Source organism: Mesoplodon mirus (genome assembly GCF_964341445.2).
Source record: "Mesoplodon mirus genome assembly, chromosome: 4".
Classification (NCBI taxonomy): Eukaryota; Metazoa; Chordata; class Mammalia; order Artiodactyla; family Ziphiidae; genus Mesoplodon; species Mesoplodon mirus.
In genome coordinates, this window is record NC_138979.1 from 118152665 (window position 1) to 118175090 (window position 22426).

Sequence of the window (22426 nt, forward strand, 5' to 3'; positions counted from 1 at the left end):
AGGACACAAATAAGGGGAAAGATATTCTGTATTCATGGATTGGAAGAATTATAGTGTTGAAATGTCCACATTACTCAGGATTATATACAAATTCAATGCAATCTCTATAAAAATTCCAATGGCATTTTTCACAGAAATAGAAAAAGAAATCTTAATGTTCGAATGTACCCACAAAGACCTTGAATAGCTAAATCAATCTTGAGTAAGAAGAACAAAGCTGGAGGTAACACTTCTTGATTTCAGAAATAAAGCCATGCATATATGGTCAATTAATTTTTGACAAAGGCACAAAGAATACACGTTGGGAAAGGATAGTCTCTTCAATAAATGGTGTTGATAAAATTGAACATCCACAAGCAAAGTATGGAATTGAACCCCTATCTTACATCATACATAAAAATCAACTCGAAACGGAATAAAGACTTGAACATAAGACTTGACACCATAAAATTCCTAAAAGAAAACATAGGAGACAAGCTCCTTGGCATAGATTTTAGCAGTGATTTATTTTGGTTTTGACACCAAAAGCAGCAAACAAATAAACAAAAACCCAAGTGGCACTACATCAAACTGAAAAACTTATGCACAACAAAGAAACCATCAACAAAATTAAGGGCAGCCTATGGAATGGAAGAAAATATTTGCAAACCACATATCCAATAAGGGATTAATGTCCAAAATGTATAAGAAAATCATACTAATAGCCTAAAAAAAACCCAAACATTTTGCTTCAAAAATAGGCAGGTAATCTGAATAAACATTTTGCTAAAGAAGACATACAAATGGTAAATAGTTATATCAAAAGATGCTCAACATGACTAATCATCAGAGAAATGAGAATCAAAACCACAATGAGATATCCCCTCATACTTCTTAGAATGTCTATCATCAAAAATACAAGAAATAAAAAATACTGGCCAGGATGTGGAGAAAAGGGAACTCTTGTACACTGTTGGTAGGAATATAAACTGCACAGCCACTATGGAAAACCGTATGGAAGTCCCTCAAGAAGATAAAAAATAGAACAACCGTATGGTCCAGCAATCCCATTTCTGGTTTTACATATTCAAAGGAAATAAAATCAGTATTTGGAAGACTAACCTGCATTCCCATGTTTATTGCATCATTATTCACAGTAATAAGGTATGGAAGCCACCTAACTGTCCACTGATGGATGAATTGATAAAGAAAATTATACATAGATTCATATATATGAATTGATAAAGAAAATTATTTATGTATATGTATCTGCAAAATTACATAAATTGTCAAGAATTAGGATTGGCGCTGGCAAGAAGTAAGGGTGCTTGTTAAACAAGAATGGGTTGAGGTCCAAAATGTTTATATAGTTCCAAGGGGAAACCTTGAGACCATAAGGTTGCAGCTGGAAGCAGCTAGTAGGTATTGTTTTGAGAACTACTGGTGCTATCCTTGAGTCTGATACAGTTCAGAAAATTCAAGTTCTCAGTGATGCAGGAATGTGTCTGAAACCACATCCACAGTAGCCATCCAGTTCCATTTTGGATTCCTGAACCACAGGTACTCCATCTTGATTTTTAAATGCACTCCTTTCTTTAATGGTTAAAGCAGCTGTACAATGTATGTTTAATAGGCCACAAACAGGCTATTCTAGCTAGCATAAAGTTTAAATTAAATAATATTTAAGCCAGAATGACTTCCTCATAGTCAACATGTGAAAATTTCTTGTATCATACTGTATTGTACAACAGAAATTTGCTAAGAGAATAGATCTTAAGCATTCTCAAGATAAATAAATAAACAAATAAATAGATAAATGGTAACTATGTGAGGTGATGGATGTATTAATTAACTTGATGGCAGAAACCTTTTCACAATGTATACATATATCAAATATTCACATTGTACACTTTAAATATATTACAACTTTATTTGTCAATTATACCACAATAAAGCTGAAAAAATTTAAATAAAGTAAAAATTATGTTTACAATTTTATGTTATGTGCATTTTACTATAATAAAAAAGTGGGAAAGAAGTCAAACTGGTAAAACTAGAAAGATGGGTATAAAATAATGAGTACAGAGATTTAATTGAATTGATCAACAAAGCCAAAACTGGTCCTCAATGTAGACAGATTTGCCTAAATGTAGACAGATTTACTGATCAGAAGAAACAAATATATTTAGATATATTTAGATCAGACATTTACCATACAAGCTCCAAATTGAATATTGCTAAGGCTAGAATCTAGAGTTTGCCCATATGATTTCCAATTAACTGCTTCTCACTTAGGCAAGTTCATATAGCAGTTTTTCCCCTCTGGTGAGTAGTGACAGATATTTCAAGATAGTTCTTGAGTATCACTGGAAAATAAGGTCCTTGAACTTTCACTGTACATTCATTTTAAAGACTCCACCAATTAAAACAATGGCAGGCATATATAAAACTTAATACTTATTTGTTGAATCACTGAGTTATTACAAATGATCATAGAAAAGCCCACTAATTAATCAGCTAGCCATTGAGATTCTATTCCAGCTCAAGACTGAATCCTAAATAGAACTTTAAATTCAGAAAAGAGTCAAACATTTCTGATGAAAGGCTACACATCTCCCCTTGATTTGTGAATCACTTGAATCTGCAATTTTGAAAAGACTTTAGAAATAAACCACTCAAACAAATGGAGAAACAGAATTGGTAGAATAAAAACACATAAACCACATAGCTACAGGGAGTCAGATATTTAAAAAAATGTATATTTATATCAAGTCTCCAGTTATAGCTTTCAATTTACAGGAAATTAGTGGGATGAAAAAACATATTAAATAACATCATACTTATGCCACCAGCAAAATACAGATTGTAGAGAACCACATGGTGAAGGACTTATCTTCAACAAAAACCTTGTAAGGAAAAAGAAGAGATGGAAAGGACACCTATAGTTTAAAAGTGATTGGCTGAATTGGTAAATTTTGAAGATGGGTGATTTATTATGGTTTATTATGCTAATGTCTCTTCTTGGGTGTATGTTTGAAATTTTTCTCAGCAAAAATTAAATAAATGTACATATAAAATAGTAAGCATTTATTAAGAATCTATGCTGAAGCTATTGGCAAAGTAGGTTTTGTATACTATACCATTAAACTATCTTGTAAATTAGGTATTTTTCTTCAATTTCAAATAATTAAGTTTTTGACTGTGGTCAGTGCTAATAAGAGATTAAACCAGACCTAATGATGTATTTGTAGAGTATTTTTCCTCTGGGTAATTAATACTTAATTTCAAGAGAGAATATTTGTGAGGTCAATTTCTAACTCAAAGAGGATGATACTTTTAAGAGCCCACCCTTACCCTCTACTTTTTCTCTATTTATATTTTAATACTCAAAGAAGTGCATACACATATGTATCATATATATGTGTGTATGTACATATATGTATGTGTGTATATATATAGATAGATAGGTAGATAGATATAAACAGAGAGAGAGAATATTAATTGATCCTGTTCATTACATTTATCTATGCTTGGGAAACAAGAATGTCATTCTTTTTATACATCCATAGACATATATAGGAACAGAGTGAAAAGAAGAGGATTGAGGCTTTAAAGTAATGATTTCCAGAATAGTGTCTCTTATGGGAAGAGATAAAGGAACATAAAAAAAAGAGTCTTTAATAAATAAAGAAACAAGTAAATAACCCATCTTTTTTTTTTTTGTCATGTTTAAATAATAGATGGTTTTCTGTTGTGTCACTTTGTTACTGGAATGCACTGTCTCAAAATACTTGCAAGTTTTAGACATTAAACTAGGAGAAGGATACCCATAAAACCAGCATCATAAACAACCAAATGTCATACTCCTGATCATAGTATGAGAAAAATACAATTCCTTTTATAATTTAGGACTAGACTTCTTAGAAAGAATTCTGAAGGAAAGAGTTGAATAATTAACACTGCAAACTATCTAATTCTTTTAGCAAAGCTTATTTCACAGTTTTGCTTCAGTGTTCACCAGCTGAAGAGAAGGCAATTCAAACTCCCTAAATTAATCCCAGCTGCAGTGCTTGCAACACAATTAACACGTTTAAAAGTGATAAATATATGTTAAAAAAACCAACAATTTGGGGTCAATTTAGAATGAGCTGTCAGAAAGTCGGAAATTGCCTAAATCCTTTTCATTTCTTGTCTGTTAATTGTAAATTTCCATAATCAGTTTGAATTGAGAGAAAGGTTTTAAATTACTAAAATATTAATACTATTTTCAAATATGTGTGTTCTCTTTAATCTTAAGGTGAAGAATATGACTAGAAAAATGTTTAATAATTTTAGAGAACTTGGAAGATATTGGCTTATCCACTTTGACATTCCAGAGAAAAGGGAGAAGAATAATCTTGGTGCCATTATCAAGGGGACATCTCTTGGATAAACAGTTAGAAATAATATAGATGACTGCTGTGTTAGACACTCTCAGTCACCCACATACCATGTGATTTCCATGCCATGCAACCTTTACAGTAGCAAATAATTGGAAGGAATCACAAGCTTCAGGAAGTGGTGGTTTGATGATCTGTATACATAGGACTGATTTGGAGGCCTCCCATTGCCATTTCTCACCTCAATCCCACATCTCTGAAATCCATATTTGAAAATACATCCAGCTTGGCTCAGATAGTATTTACAAAAAAAAAAAAAATTGTTTCAGAAGATTTGAGGATTTTAGCTGCATAATAGATTGTTCCTATCCTTCTGGAAACAAATGGGAAGGTCTATTGTACACTAGTCATTCTTCACTTTTTCCCCATTTTATCCTCACAATAATTGTGTGAGTAGTATTATCTCCATTTTTATACTTGAGGAAAATGAACGTCATAATAAATATTTGCTCAGGAATAAAAAGCAAATAAACGTGTACTAATAAAAACACACACACCACTGTCATTTTTTACTTCAGTGGTGCACAGTGTTTCTAAATATTTCACAACTCTATCACTGTATAAAGTCTGCTTTTTTGTCCTCATAAAGTAAGTAAAAGATATAGTTAAAATTATAGTACTATTTGAGATAATTTAGCACCTTCATTTGTGGTGGTGGTTTTTCATATTAATAGGCTTAAACTAGAAGTGTGGCAGAGAAAATAGTAAGACATGGTGATAAATTAGGTACAGTGGAACAAAGAGCAGAAGTAGCGGCATGGTCACTGAGATCGGAAATTTAGGTGCTTGGGAAAATGTAAATCTGCTACTGGGAGCAATAGCAAGCTTACAGAAAGGAATGAAGTTTTAAATTTTAACATATGAGGTTTAATATGTGAAATGGCTATTAAAGGAAATATTAAGAAAATGAGTGATTAACATAATAATTCTGCATACAGTACATTCATATGTTGGTCAATTTGAATTCAAAGTGAAGAAAATTTAAAAGAAAGAACTTGGCGGAGGGGAAAAAATTAGCTAGTAAAATAAAAGATCTAAGAAACTTTGACTAAAATAAAATCATAAAACTACTTAAACACATAATTATAGAGATTATTCTCAAGAAATAAACTAAGGAGATGTAGTGTGGAATCACATACTGTTTACAATAGTAAGAAAACAGTAGCTAACTCTGGGTGATTAAGGTATTAACTAGAACCCATGGATGCAGGACTATGGAGAACAAAATCTTAGCAAAAAGAGAAAGTAATATTAATTTTAAAAAATTATATGAAAAGGAAAAGTATATATTAACTGGAATTTCCTAACGTATTGGATGCAAAATAGAATAATTTACATACTGTTAAATCTTTACAGTGGTACGTGCCAAGCACTTTTCTAACTTCTTGTATATAGGATTTCTAATGCTTTTACAACCTTAGGAAGTAAATGCTATTATTTTAATTTTACATGTCTTCAGATATGTAAGTGCCTTGCACATGTCTCATACCAGATGAACTGTGGAGCCAGGAGTCAACCTCATTTAAAAACTTGTTCAATTCTACTTTATATGATCTTCTACCATATTAGATTCATTAGAAATAAAGAGATCCAGTGAATAATATGGCCATTTTGTGGAAATAAAATAAAAATCTATATAACAAATTAATAAGGAAGGCATGTTCCATATGTAAAATTCTTCCCCCTTGGTTTCCATGATATTATTTACAGTTCTACATCCTTCTCCAAACAGTTCCAGTCTTTTTAGCTGCTGCTTTTTATCTCTTATTGTTGGAATACCACATTTTTTCGGTATCTGCTTCCACTTCCTCATTTACATTCAGGTTTTTACCAACTGTTAATTTCACTTACTAACAACAGGATATCTCCAAATGTGTGTCCTCAGGAATTTTAAATTTATAATTTTAAAGTTTTAAGTCAGAAATTCTCCCATACCAAGTTGTGCTGGCAACTCAGCTGATCGTATTATTATTGACCCAGGTATTAAAGCTAGAAATATGGGCCATGCATTTTTCCCTTCATTCCCTACATCAAGTCAGTCTTTGTCATTCAATTTAAAATATCTCATCTGTCCTTCCTTTAAACACCTACCAAACTTCCTTAGTTTGTCTTCTCTTAATTTTTCAAATCAATAATGGCAGTAAGCAACTAGCTATTTTTCTTACTATTAAATCTTCACCCTTCAAACTTCACTGCCTCCAAAAAATTTTCTCTACAATGTAATAACACCTTAGTAAAATTTAGTTACTTATATAATTAGAAAACCCACAGTTTTACAATTGTATCATGCATACCCCACTATTTCATGGAAATGACTTAAATGAAGTTATGTCACCTATAAAGAAAACATGCTACCTGAAGTTCTTGTATTACTTTTCCAATTTGTAATCATTTTCCATAGTGCCAATTATACTTTTCCAATGTAAACACTGATGCAGAGATACCTGAAATTTCTCAGTTTGCAGTGACATTACTGTCTCAGGAATTTTTCACAGTGCTCCTAGGCAATAAATAAAGATAATAGAAAGATAGATAGATAGATGAATAGATAATCATAATCTTTAAAGTTCTATTTATTAAGAAGACAGGTATAGACAACATATTAAGTATTTATGTCCTAGCAATTTAGTAGCTGCTTGATAAAATAATACACATAAAATGAAAAGATAAATAATAACTTAATTTTTAAATAACCACAATTACTCACTGAGATGATGTGTGTGTCTATTGGCACTACACAATTTCTTAAAGCTTAGATTATTTACCACCACTCCTGTTTTCTGTTTAACATTGCCTTTTGCTTATTACTTGCTTTTTCTTACAACTACCTCCAAAAATCCAACTTTATAAAGATATGGTGTCATCAAAAGGAAAGCAGTGTGATCTAATGTTGAAATTGTGAACTATCTGGAGTTAGTGTTCCTACAATGACTGATAGGTGTTGAGCATCACCAAGTTTCCCTAGAATTTAAGAAATATTAAGAGGTATCATTCTAATTTTACTACAGTGTCTTCAGATGATTCAGTACACAGTTTGGGAATCACACACCTAAAACAAAATGAAAACAAACAAGCAAAAGAGTCCTACAAGTCTTATTTTTTCCTTTGTAAGGCAGTGCTTACATGGTTTAGATTTAATCAGTTGCCCTAACCAAAAAATTTAATTTTAAAGAGAAATTGTATCTTCCATCTTGCTGGCTGGGATCTTGGAAGAGGCAAGTGATTCAGTCTCTAGCAGTATTTTCTTTTTTTTTTAGAATGGTAGTTCTTAACAATGTGTCTGTGTATGTGTTTGCCAAGGACCACTGAAAATCTGATAAGCCTCAGATGTCTTCTCAGAATAATGTTTTTCAAATACAAAATATATAGTCGTAGTGGAAGCCCTAGATAATGCAACAAGACAAGAAAGTAATGCATACATATATGGGGAAAGGAAAAAATAAAACTGTCTTTTTTTACATTGTCTATGTAGAAAATCAAGAATCAACAACAAAATTCTTGGAACTAATAAGCAACAAAAACAAGGTTTTAGGATACTAGATTAATATACAAAAGCCAAATGCTTTCCTGTATACCAGTGGCAAACAAGTAGAATTTGAAATTAAAAATATATTACCATTTACATAGCATTGAAAAAAGTGAAATACTTAGGTATAAATCTAACAAAATCTATACAAGATATATATGAGGAAAACTACAAAACTAATGAAAAAATCAAAGAAGAACTAAATAAATGAACAGATATTCCATGTTCATTGTCAGGAAGACGCAATATCATCAAGATGTCAGCTCTTCCCAAATTTATCTATAAATTTCATGCAATCTCAATAAAAATCCCTGTAGGTTACTTTATGGATATCAACAAAATGATTATAAAGTTTATTTGGAAAGGCAAAAGACCCAGAACAGCCAACACAATATTGAAGGAGAACAAAGTCAGATGATTTACACTACCCAACTTAAAGACTTACTATAAAGGTACAGTAATCAGGACAGTGTGGTATTGGTGAAAGAATAGACAAATAGATCAATGGGACAAAATAAAGAGCCCAGAAATAGACACAAATATTGATAATATAGTCAATGGACTTTGACACAGCAGCAAAAGTAATACAGTGGAGAATAGTCTTTTCAACAAATGGTGTTAGAACAACTAACATCCATGTGTAAAAAAAATGAATCCAGACACATACCTTATACCTTTCACAAAAAAAATTAAGTCAAAATGATCATAGGCCTAAATGCAAAACAGAAAACTATAAAAATCCTAGAAGAGGGCTTCCTTGGTGGCGCAGTGGTTGAGAGTCTGCCTGCCGATGCAGGGGACGTGGGTTCGTGCCCCAGTCCGTGAGGATCCCACATGCCGTGGAGTGGCTGGGCCCATGAGCCATGGCCACTGGGCCTGCGCATGCGGAGCCTGTGCTCTGCAACAGGAGAGGCCACAGCAGTGAGAGGCCTGCGTACCACAAAAAAAAAAAAAAAAAAAAAATCCTAGAAGATAACACAGGAGAAAACTTAGATGACCTTGAATATGACAATGACTTTTTATCACCACTTATCAATACCAAAGGCAATATCTATGAAAGATATAATTGCTGAACTCCATTAGAATTAAAAACTGCTGTCTAACAAAGTCACTGTGAAAATAAGAAGACAAGACACAGACTGGGAGAAAAATTTGCAAAGGACATATCTGATAAAGACTGTTACCCAAAATATAAAAAGAACACTTAAATCTCAACAATAAGAAAATGAACAACCTGATTTTAAAAATGGGCAAAATACCTGGACACCTCAGCAAAGAAGATATAAAGATAATAAATAAGCATATTAGAAGAGGCTCAATATCAAATGTCATTAGGGAATTACAAATGGTATACCACTATGCAACTATTAGAATGACAGAGACAGAATATTGAATACACTAAAATCTGGCAAGGACGTGAAGCAACAGGAACTCTTCTTCATTGCTAATGGGAATGCAAAGTGAAGCAGCCACTCTGGCAGCTTCTTACAAAGCTAAACATACTCTTACCATATGATCACACTACATGACATTTACTCAAAGGAGTTTAAAACTTATGTTCAAACGAAATCCTGCACACACATGTTTATAACAGCTTAATCATAATTACCAAAAATTGGAAGCGACCAAGATGTCCTTCAGTAGGGTGAGTTTATAAATAAACTGGTATATACATCCAGACAGTGGACAATTATTCGGTGCTAAAAAAATGAGCTATTAAGTCATGAAAAGACATGGAGAAAAGTTAAATGCTTATTACTAAGTGAAAGAAGCAAATATGGAAAGGCTACATAATGTATGATTCCAACTATATGATATTCTGGAAAAGGCAAAACTATGGAGATCAGTCGTTGCCAGAGGTTAGGAGGAAAGGGAGGAATGAATAGGTAGAGCACAGAGGATTTTTTAGGGCAGTGAAACTACGGTGTATGGTACTATAACTGTGAATGCATTTCATTATATTTGTCAAAACCCATAGAACGTACAACACCAAGAGTGAACCCTAATATGAACTATGGTCTTTGGTTGATAATTATTTTCCATATAGGTAACAAATGTACCACTCTGATGCAGGATGCTGGTAAGTGGGAGAGGCAGTGTGTGTGTGAGGGCAGGGAGTATATGGGCACTCTCCATACTTTCTGCTGAATTTTGCTGTGAACCAAAAGCTGCTTCTAAAAATAATATGTATATAAAAGAAAGCAAATGATTACAAAGAAAACTCAGAAATATGGCATCAAAATATTTTTAAAAGTTTGCAATATGGTAATATATTTGTATTTTATAAAGAAATAAATGACATGACCAAACACTAGGTCTATTACTTCCCAAAATCTTGAGGTAATAATAAAGATAAATAGTATCTTGACAAATTTACAACTATAGTGATATGAAATATCTCTACATTTTAATTGTTGTCTAAGTCACTGGTGCTACTAATACTATTGCCTACTTTTATAATTGCAGAAGTTAACAAAAGTAAATATGGTATGTAAGTGTTTTTCCCAACAAACTTCTCAGGCACTCTGAATTGTACCCAAAAATCTTTTGGAGATTCATGAAACAAAACTTAAGAACTGTGATTCAGAATGTCTTCATGAGACAGAGGCATGTGCTCTTGGTGAGACAGTTCTGTAGTATGATGATGAGAGTTGATTCTGAAATCTCAGACTAGCGTCTTTTTTTTTTTTTCATTTTTCACAATTAAGGTCTGTCTACATGCCTTAAGAAATCCTTTCTCCTTATGTTAACAAGAGTGAATTCTCTTACTGCAATGACAAATTTGTTACACATGCTAAAAAGAATAAAAAAATGTGTCAAGAATTCAGAAATGCAGGTACCCTGTACCCTTTCTCCACCAGCTCAGCTCCAAACACAAGAGTAGTTTCCATACATATTAGAGTCATAGATGAGATTTCCTTTGGGAAATTTAAAAAAAAAAATAAGTAAATATAAAACTAAAAAAACTTCATTAGCTAAGGAAATTGACACAATCAGAGCTGGTATTTATATCCATGTTTTATTTCAGAATCAGTGTTCTTTGCATATTGCTCATTGTCTACATTTTAATTTCATCCAAGAGAAAGGCTAAGCCACAGTGAAGTCCTACATCTTTAAGAAGTTCTTATTGTACAACACTCATATTAAATAAACAAACTAATAATATTTCAAGAGACTAGTGAGAGTTTTTATAATCTTATTACTTAAATAATTTTGGTGTTCCCCATTTATACTTAAAACTCAAGGAAATATATATGTGAAATTAAATGGAACATGAATAAAGTACTCTAACATCCTTAAAAGCAGATTAGTGATATTACTGGTATCCTGGATATTGCTTTGTTGAGTTATACAAGGAAGAGAGAAACACTATAGAGAGGTTGTTTTATATCTAACTAAAGATTGAATTCTGTTTTGTAAAGGCACACAAGAATACATGTGGGTGTCCTTGTAAAAGAGAAAGAAAAAGCAAGAGAAGAGACTCAGGGTTCAAGGTTCATATCCAATAATGCAATGTAAACTGTTATCCAAGGCCAACGTCTGAGAGCTATTCAGATCAGTTCTGCGTTATAAAAGTTGCTGTCCTAAGGATGAGGCTCTTTATGGATTTTTTTTCTTCTTCTTCATGCCAGGAACTTTATTTCAAAGGGAGATTTCAACTTCATTCTGTTGGACCTCAATAAATCTGGGCCAACTAAAGTGCCAGAGGGAACAATAAAGCTGAATGAGATATAAAAAGATTTACTATTAGTCAATGTGTGGAGAGAAATTCATTCAACCATTAAAGATTGTATTTCCCAACCAAAAGAAAAAAAAATGACATGGAAGTTGGTCTATATCAACAGATTGCTGATGAAATCCAGAGTTATTAATTCAGTAGAGGTCTATAGCATCAACTGTATCATCATCTGAATCTCAGAACATACAACGATCTTCAGAAAAAAAAATTATAGCAACACACATTTTGTGTAATGCATGATCCTTAAAAGTCCACACAGAGGAAAGCAATTCCCACCAGGTTTAACCTGTGAATTATGTCTGAAAATAGTTATTACAATTTTCCATTTCTGAGCTGTTGGCTGGCTGTGCCCACCTTTCTGAAAAGTTGAATTGCTTATATGTGAAGCAGGAGGAAAAGTCAATGTAAAGTAATACAGAAAGTCATCATGAGGAAACTCCTAAAGGATTGATTTAATTAAGACTGATTGCACTGAATGAAACACTTGATTTTAATTTCCTTCTTTTTCATATTTCTCATTAATTGTTCTACACATGTTTTGAGTAAAGTCATCAAAATATTACCTTGTATATATATATATTATATATATATATATATTATATATATATATATATATATATAATTTGAAGCTTTATTAACATCATTCCTGACCACTTTTATTATTTTAAAATGCCTAATTTAGTGAAATGAAAAATTCAAATTTAGAAATAGTTTCTTTAGGCATCCCTATGTTTGCCAGTTTATTTTTAATTTATGTCAGTATGACAATATCGATAAATTAACTTCTACATTTTTTTTGGCTTGATTCAATCAGGGGGAAAACTTAATTTATGTTTAGAATAGGATTAATTCCAATTAGTCATTGCTCTGAATTGGGATGGACGGATGGATTGATGGATACCTAGATAGACAGATAGATTATAATTCACATGCAGAATTCTAAACTTGGTCCACTTAAAAGATTGCTGGTCATAAAGCAATTGTCCATTTTTTTCCTGAAAAATGACTAAAGATTAATATGATAGTGAGTCAACAAGCAAGAACCAGTGCAATATGTGGACTGTGAGAATTTTATCCTCACTTAAAAAAATATGGTTTTTATGCTTTTGAACTTTCTCAAAATTTATTAAATCTTTACTTGAGGTTGAATAGACCTAAGCATTTATATATTTACTCAGTCTTTAAGTACATTGACAAATAGCCTGACCTATCATCAAAGAAGCTGCTTATTACATTGTTTAATATCTGAAGGTACCAGAAATGTAGAGTCTGAAGGGTGATGCCCTTCATTTATATTTTTAACTGAAGAGGAAAATAATTTTTAAAACAGATAACTATGCCCTGTAATCTAAATGTATCACAGCAGGTTAGGAAAAAAAATAATATTCATTTTCACTGTGTTGTGTCAGTTTCTTTTATCAGTAGAGTGAGTTTTTAATACTTTATCTCTCTCTTCAATAAGTTAGTTTAATAAACATGCATATGCAATATTTGGCAATCCCAAGAATAATGGGGTGGTATTATGGTTCACAGTAAAACTATTAAATTCTGAAGTTCACTAAATTTTTCTGCTTAAAGTAAAGAGGAAATAAAGGCAAATCCTAATACAGACATTAATATCAACTATTATTTTTTTAAATTCCCTACTCGTGCTTCCAGGTAATTTACCTATCACTATAGTGCAATTTATCTAAGAAAGAACTTGTTAGGTAATGTAATTATCAGTTCAACTTGAAATGTATGAATTACGTTATAAATTACACTAATTTTTATATGTAATTCAAGTAATACCCAGGATCCTGTGGGGCTAGTGTCTATTATAAACTTTATACTATATAGAAGAACATTAAAAGAAATACAGCCTTGCCATCTAAGATTAAATAAATAAGCCTCAATTTTCTGTATACTTGCATTTCTCAAAGAACATCAGGGATATCTAAACCATAGTATGAAACTTTCCAACCTTCTTTTTTTCTTCACCTGTTACTCTCAGTACTGTCAAAATCTCTTTCCAAACTATAAGATTACAAGATCCAGATTTTTCTCTTTTTCTCATTCATTTAGCCTCTATAGTTTTTCACTCCTGTAAATAAAACTTGCTTGTTTATAATAAAACATTCAACCCTAATTTTCTAGTTCTGTTTCTTCGCCCTAATTTTCGAAGTATCCATCACAAAATTTCAGAACTCAAGCTGACTATTACCTTATAAGGTGGAGGAGCTGAAAAGGTTATGTACAAAAACAGAAATCTCCTTGGAGGTAGATAAGTCCCAGGATTAAATGGCAGAAAGTGATGTAATAATAAATATTATTATCACTTACATTTATATATTTTATTGCTCTTACATATTTATCAGTCTGTATGAATATATTAATTAACTTGTTCTTTTGAGAAAAAATATTTTCTGGTCTTTGGCTGAGAAAAAAATTCAGGTTTCTGAAACTACATATTTGAAGTAATGTCAAACTGTAGGGACCTGTTATGGTTACCATTTGGCTTTCCCAAGTTGATAATAAACTTATATGAACATCTTTTCATCAAACAGCAAAACAAACCTGTTTACAGTATATGATTTGTTGAACATTCTCTTCCTTTTACATTTTCTACCATAAAATCATTTTTAGCTGAAAAATTGATTTTTTACCAATCTGTATGAATATGCATTATCACAAGTTGGATTATTCAATTTGCCAAAAAGAGAACAAAATACACACATAGTTTATGCAATTTAACAAATAATTCCAGTCAGAAATAACTCCTCCTTTAATTGAAATGTTAAAAATTTATGTTTGCTTTTCTTATGCTGTATTGAGAGTGTTCTCCTGTGTGTGTGTGTATGTGGTATTTTTCCACACATAATATCAGAAAACACATGAAGGACAAAACTAGGTTTAACTCATTTGGCATTCTCCCTTAAGTACTGCTAAATTGCCTTATACATTTGCTATTAGCTATTGGCACTGTTTGAAGAAATTTTTAAGGATGTATCTAGTTTAGCAGTTGTCAAAATTGACTACAAAATAACATGAGCAAGTTATCTTCTTTGCCAGTTATTTGGAGACACCTCATATCATTTTTCCGCTATATCCTTGTATTTCTCAAAGTTTGAATGGAAAAATATCTTGGACATATTGAGAAGAATATAAATTCAGTGTGTATGGTACTCAGATCCATTATGTCATGCATTTTAACATATCTACTGTATAGTCTTCACTGAGTCAGGGCAGGGGAGGGCAGAGAGGCATAGATATAGAAACAATATAGTCATGTCTTAGGTCTTAAGTGATGAGTGCTTTGGGAAGCAAAGACTGATAGACCTGAAGTAACAGAAAGGAAATAAATTGTATAGTATCTATATATATGCCATAATTATTCAAAAGAGAGGAAAATAAATTGTTGGGACTATTAAGTAATTGTTTATTGAAAAAAATGGACTATGGTTTACACGCTGAAGGGTTGGTGGGAAAAAGAAACATAGGAGAGCAACACAGGGGAAGAGAAAAGCTGGAGTGAAGCCACAAATCAGGGACAATCTTTTTTTTTTTTTTTCTTCTGTACGCGGGCCTCTCACCGTTGTGGCCCCTCCCGCTGCAGAGCACAGGCTCCGGACGTGCAGGCTCAGCGGCCATGGCTCACAGGCCCAGCCGCTCCGTGGCTCGTGGGATCCCCCCGGGCCGAGGCACGAACCCATGTCCCCTGCATCGGCAGGTGGACCCCCAACCACCGCGCCACCAGGGAAGCCCAGGGACAATCTTTTAGGAAGATAAAGGACAAAAATAGGAGCAGAAGGAAGGAAATGTTTTTGAAAGCTTTGTAATTTAGCTTTTAGTACAACACATAACTCACAGCTAAATTATTTTTAATACTTAAAGTTCCATAATGTCCTAATTTTGGTATATTAAAATAGTATTTCATCCTGTGTTTGCAAATATTCCGATTTTTTAGAAACTATTTATTTTCTCTCTTTTTATTTGTCTCTCTTCTTTACCTTTTGGGCATTAGCATCTCCCATTTCCTTCACATTAACACATGCCTGGCTTCCTGCCATTTGCTTATTATCACCTCAACTGGAGAAAACCAAAGAATAAATAAATAAGAAGAAAAAATACACACACTAGTCACTTATTGTAACTCTTAACCATTATGCTAATATTTTGGATAAGAGAAGAGGTTTAAAAATATAGGCTCTGATAAAGCTTCATAGTTTTCTGTGAAGTTTACTACCCAGATGGGGATGTATTAGCAAACATCTTTTAGAAAGGAGACTGCCATTTAAAGGAAGGCTGTCTTTGAGTTTATTGTCAGCAAATGAAGGCGTATTCACTAATCATATTTTTTCCTACTGACACTATTAAAAAACACAAAGAAATGAAGAACTTGAGGACTTGTGGTCATATTTATATCTAGGATATAACTTTAAAAAATATCCTATGAAAAAATTTTTGATATTCCTAACAATTTATTTCAATGATTTGAATTTCGTTTTTTCTTGGGTGATTTATATATATATTTCAAACATAATATTTTAATACCAATTATCTACCTAAAATCAGGAATAAAAAAAAATATGGTTAACTCACTAAATATTTTGGATGGAATGTAATACATTTTCTGTGAAAATAATGGGTAGATGGGGGAAAGAGTTGAGGGAGAATATGAACTGCTCTTAACTACCTAATATTCAAAGATTATTATTGGTCTAGAAAGAGGAAAAGCATCCTGCCTACATTTAAAAGCAGAATCTGTTAGAGATCCTCAAACTTTTGGTTTCCATGAATGAGAAAGACTGAAATTTTTTGTTTTCCAAGAAAGACTATAAAAAGTAACATTAAAAATGATAACTATGATTCTGTGTTCTTAGATATTACTTGTTTTACAAGAGCTTATACCCCTTTTGCATAAAAATATTTAAAAAATGAAACAAAACTATTCATCATTTTCATGATATTTACTTATCTGATATTGATGGGATATTTACAGCTTTGTTGTTTAAATGTCATAATCATTTACTAACAGAAATCTTTAAAGTAACATAATTTAGAAATAAAAACATTATATTGTCTTTATTTTATCATTTTGCCATGGGCCCATTCACAACAGTAACCATAATCATGATGATAATAGCTAACGTTTAAAAACACATTATATGCTAAACACATTGTTCAAGATACATATGTATACACACATGAGTATACCCATTCATTTTATCCTCAAGCAAAAATAAAAACAGTAACACTATAACACAGGTACTATTTAATTATCACATCTAATAGAGGGTAAATCTAAGGCTTAGAGAGAGTTAATAACTTGCCCCAATACACAGATATGTGGATTTAAACACAGCAGATGTTAAGTATTGGCCTCCATCCTTACTATTTTATGGATGTAAGGTGTTGTACAAAACTCTAAATTACCAGAGTGGAATCTGTGAAACTAGTGAAGGCAAAGATAGTACACACACTAACTTTGAAAATTCCTTGTAAAAAGTACCAATAGTCAGGTCAGTTTTGAAAGAAAATATGATGACACTTTCATCCTGAATCTCTAAAGAGGGATGCCTAACAAATGTTAGGCCTGTCCTATTTCTCTGTGCTTCAGGTTAGTAAATACATTTTTTCCCCAGTAATTTATGTTTTCCTCAAATTTATATCACTATTTTAAATAGATATACTTTGAGTATCTTGTTGTTATCAAACAATGTTTGGGCTGAACACAGCTACTTATTATTTTTATATTTGTAATTTGCCATAAGTGCATTTCAAGTCTATATATTATACATTCTATTTATATTATAACAATAAATATGTGTTTAGATATTTGCATATATATTCATATGTGACATAGTTTCTAGTGAGCATCTGGTAAATTAAACATTGTGATAAATTGCTGTACACATATTAGTTAATACTACTTTTAACAATGATATTTAATGATAATATTTAACATTTGAGTTTTTACTACTGATCTGGCTAGCTAGAGAAATATATATATATATTTCTCTCTCTCTCTCTCTCTCTCTCTCTCTCTATATATATATATATATCTCAAGAATCCTTCTAATTTAAAAGCAACTTTATATTCAAGAATAGCTATTTTGATTTTTTATTAGTGTCCAAAATTTTCAGACCATGAAGTATGATTTCAGTCATAGATTATTGGACATCATGAAATTCTCTGAATATGTGACAGAAGGAGAATGACTTCTCTAGTCCAAAAAGCCACCATTTTTTTTTTAATTTTGTAGTGAATGCTTGTCTATTTGGCTCTGTAAGAGCACCATCTGGTGGCATCCAAGACTTCCAAAACAATCTGTAGACATCATTGTTGCCAATGATTTGGTGGGGTATAGCGGTAAACTTGTTAGAATGAGGTTTATATCTTTTAGATTTGTTTTGTTTGTTTTAAGTTCAACAAGGCAGTTATTTATTATTTGGAGTGAATAATCCATACATGAAATCAAATTCCATGAACGAAGTACATAAAAGTCTATCTTCCCACGAAAGAAAAAATATACCTTTTCTTGATTGCTGAATGTTAGGCAGAAGTTTACAATGACTGTGGCTTAACCACAGGGAAATCAACTTGCTTCAAATTGAAAGATCTATATCCCTGTTAAGGTTATATTTGGGAGCAGAGAAACTGTTATAAAATGAACAAGATTCACTGTGAAACCTTCTATTTATTCTAATTCTTTGTAGTTGCAGAATATGTAAAAATTGCAAGAACTTTTTACTGAAAATACTACTAAATGTTGGGATTACATTAACTGTACTTTTGAAACATCTGTTACATTCACAATCTTGCCAGGACCATGCCCGTAAAAGTATATTTTATGCAAGAAAATGTTTAGACTGGTGAATGGTTGACTAGCTTGTAACAAGATATAGTTCCAATAGAAAATAATATCAAATTTAACCAAAAAAATCATCCAATATTCTACTTACTATATATCTTATAAAAATAAAAATTTCTAGGGAAACAAATATAGTTTGTAATACCTATAGAAAAATAATTAGTAATACAAGCATTGTATAAGTAGACACTTATTATCTATAAATTAGGAATATAAGAAACCAATTTTAGTAAGTCTAAACTATTTTCCTATATGAAAATAAAGTAAGGATCAATATTTCTTCTCTTTTGGTTAATTAAGGATGTTCTTGTTCTCCTGAATCAAGTGGAGAATTAAAATTCATGTATATAGGGCCTCCCTGGTGGCGCAGTGGTTGAGAGTCCGCCTGCCGATGCAGGGGATACGGGTTCGTGCCCCGGTCTGGGAGGATCCCATATGCCGCGGAGCGGCTGGGCCCGTGAGCCATGGCCGCTGGGCCTGCGCATCCGGAGCCTGTGCTCCGCAACGGGAGAGGCCACAACAGTGAGAGGCCCGCATACCGCAAAAAAAAAGAAAAAAAAAATTCATGTATATAAATACATTTTGTAAATTTTCAGATCAGCAAATCTCTTCCCAGCACGTCTTTTAGAATTCAAAAGATTGTAAATTACTTGATATTAATTTTGACTCTTTTATTAGTGAATTAAAAATAATTACAAAAAGGCCAATGGTAAAGAATTTAAGTTCTGGAATCAGGCTGTCTGGGTTTGAACCTCTTGCTCTTTTCTAGCATGTGCTTTTGGACAAATTCATGAATCTTGTCATAACCATACTTGAGCTATGGCTCTAGGCCATAGCTTCTTTACTTATCAAATGGAGATAGGAGCTCCAACCTCATAGGGTTGCAATAAACATTAAATTATTTAGCACAAATAAAGGACCTGGAGTAGTGCCTACTTTTATCAAGCATTAAATAAATATTAGCTAGTATCTATTGAAATGTTTTCATAAGAGGTATTCATTTGACTCCACTCTGTAATTTTCTATGGAAGTACACTTAACTAATATTCCATTTGTCTCTTGATGCAATGTAAGAGTCACTGTATGTAATATAAAGTATATTTCTATGGCAGAATTTCCTAGCCAGTGCTGAGAATGAGTTCCATGTGCCATGGCCCTTGGTGACCAGAGTTCCTGGGTTTGCCTCTATTGTCTGTGAGCACTCCTCTCTGTCACTACAGTATGTTGAATAAGTGTTTCTATGTCTTAACTGTGTATTGACATGTAAAGTTTTGGGAAACTGTGCTTTAAGTTGATGGTATGAAGCAATTTATATCGCTAAAATTACCGTATTTAAGAAGACCAATCATATGTGTTTCAGTAATCCATCATGCTGTTAGAAAGACTTAGGACTTATAATACATCAAAACAATACCCAAGCAAATTCTAAATTAGTCAGAGATTTTAAATGAACAGTTCCTATACACAACTGTATGGAATTCTAGTGAATATCTTTGATTGCCTCACTGAAGGATCAAAACCCATCGTCAATTTTCTTTACTAATAGTTGGTCTTTCCATAATAACACCAGGTTGAATTCTATATTTTCCCATAACAAATATGCTGTTTCTCATAAGTGTCAACATCTTTCATTCACCTCCTTATAAAAATGTGTCTGTTTTCACTCTATGAATTTTTAAAGCAACTTCACGGTGTTTAACTCACTATCGATTATTTTTCAGATATCATCTCACCTAAATCCACTTTAAGGATTTCATTTTGGGTATGGCCTAGCAAATCAAAATAAGCAAATTAGATTTCCATCCATGAAACCAATTCAGAACAATAAAAATTGAAATGATAAACTGAATATGTTCAAGGAACTGTTTTGATATAAATGTATAGTCTAAGCCAGAGAACAATCATTTTATTTTGAAAATAGTGAGTCAACGGGAAAAACATCTTTGGGCCGAAATGATTGCATTTACTGAGATTTAGATACAACAAATAATTTAGCTGGTTCCATATTCTTCCATCTGATTTTTGCATATATGTATTCATTACCTAAGGATAATATTGTTTAAATAGGAATAAAATTTTACAGAGCAAGAGATTACAGAAATGAATTGTGTACACATAAAGCACAAATAAATTAAGGTTATCTAAAAGTATAATGAACTGTTGATTAATAATACATTAGCAGTTAACACAAAAATCAAATTAGTCATGTAAAGAAGTTTGCATATACATGTTTCCCTTGCAGTTGATGGGGCTGTAATAGTTTTTAAAGCAAGTACGCCTGTATGATGAATTCATTTGGTATTCAGTGTAATAGCACAGATAATAATGAAGTCATTTGGCTTCCATTATATAAACATTAGATAATGGATACCTATATTAAAATGCAACTCTTATGTTTGTGCTTATTTTTATCTTCATTTTACATAGTACTAAATCTTTAAAGTTGAGTTTTTATGCAAATTGTTGACATTTATAACTCTGGATCTTGAGTGACTTTTATGGACAAAAACATTCCATTATATTGTTTTATATTCCAAGATAAACTACAGTTGGATTGTTAAAAAGGGTGCTCTTATGGTTATTAACCAGTTGTCTAATCTCATTCTCCCCTTCCATTTTTTGTTGGTCTCTTTAAGGGAAGCAAGCATCCACAAGAACATCTTGAAAAAATATCCCATTATACAATATCTCTGAAATGTTTAATTTTACTTTTTTTATTTCTTGGGTTTTTGTTTCTTTTGTCCTTACCTTTTTTCATTCAAATGCCATAAAGCAGAAATAAAATGCAAATTGTATTTTTAAATTACAACAAAAATTTTCCCTTCCAGAAGCTGTTACAGCTGTAGGATAATGGTTAAGAAAATGACAATTATTTTTAGCTTTTTTTTCCTATTGGATGACATTAATTATTTCTGCTATGTGAGGTGGCATAAACTCTCTTTTTTGAGAGAGGGAGGGTTTATACTTGTTATTCTTCCCCATATTTGTGTTTCTAAGAAAGTGACCATTTCAGAGTTTGGAAATGCCAAATAGATGCTGATTTTCTAATTTCAAAAAACAAGCAGATACACCAAGCATATTAAAATTTTTCTTGTATATTTTGTATATGTTCAATATTTTTTTGTAAATCTTCATTGTCGTATACTTATATTGACAACATAGTTAAAAAGAGAGTATATAGATAATTATAACAGCGTACCAATAACTGTAATGTTGGAATTTAAATTGTGCTGCATGAGCACGGAAAACTTCGATTGCTCTTCATTTTTCATGGCCTGTTACAGAGAATTCCAAGATAAGTCTTACTTAAATTATGAAGAGGATAGGAGGTTTAGATTGAGCTTTACTTTTAAAAATGCTTTCTCTGTATAATGAGAAAATCCCAAGTATGAAACATCCTTCAAAGTTGAAAAGAATGAGAAAAGAAAAGAGTTCAGTAGAAAAAAAGACTTAAAGGACTGATGTGTAAGTTTTCCTGTATCTGATCACTCTCTTCTCTGTTCTCCAAAATCATTGACTATAAACCTATTCTTTCTTTAGGTCTCAGATTTGAAGGCCCCCCTCTGGCCCTTCCTGTGTTGGGTGCTCCTCAGCCAAATTCTCTATTCTGCTTCTGCATATAGCTTAATATGATATGTTGTTTTGTTTTAGGTGTGTTAAAAAAAATCTATGTACACAGATATGTATTTGGAAAATGAAGGGTGTTTTAATGGCTGTTTCAGATAATGGTGGATATTGTTTGGTATTGTAGCAAAATTTAACAATGGTAGTTTCTTAAAGATCATCTGCAATGTGGAATCTAAAACCATATCAATGAAGTTCTCATAGGCTGCTCTATGAAACTTCATTAGCCTACGTTACATTTTTTTTTTTTTTTTTTTTTTGCGTT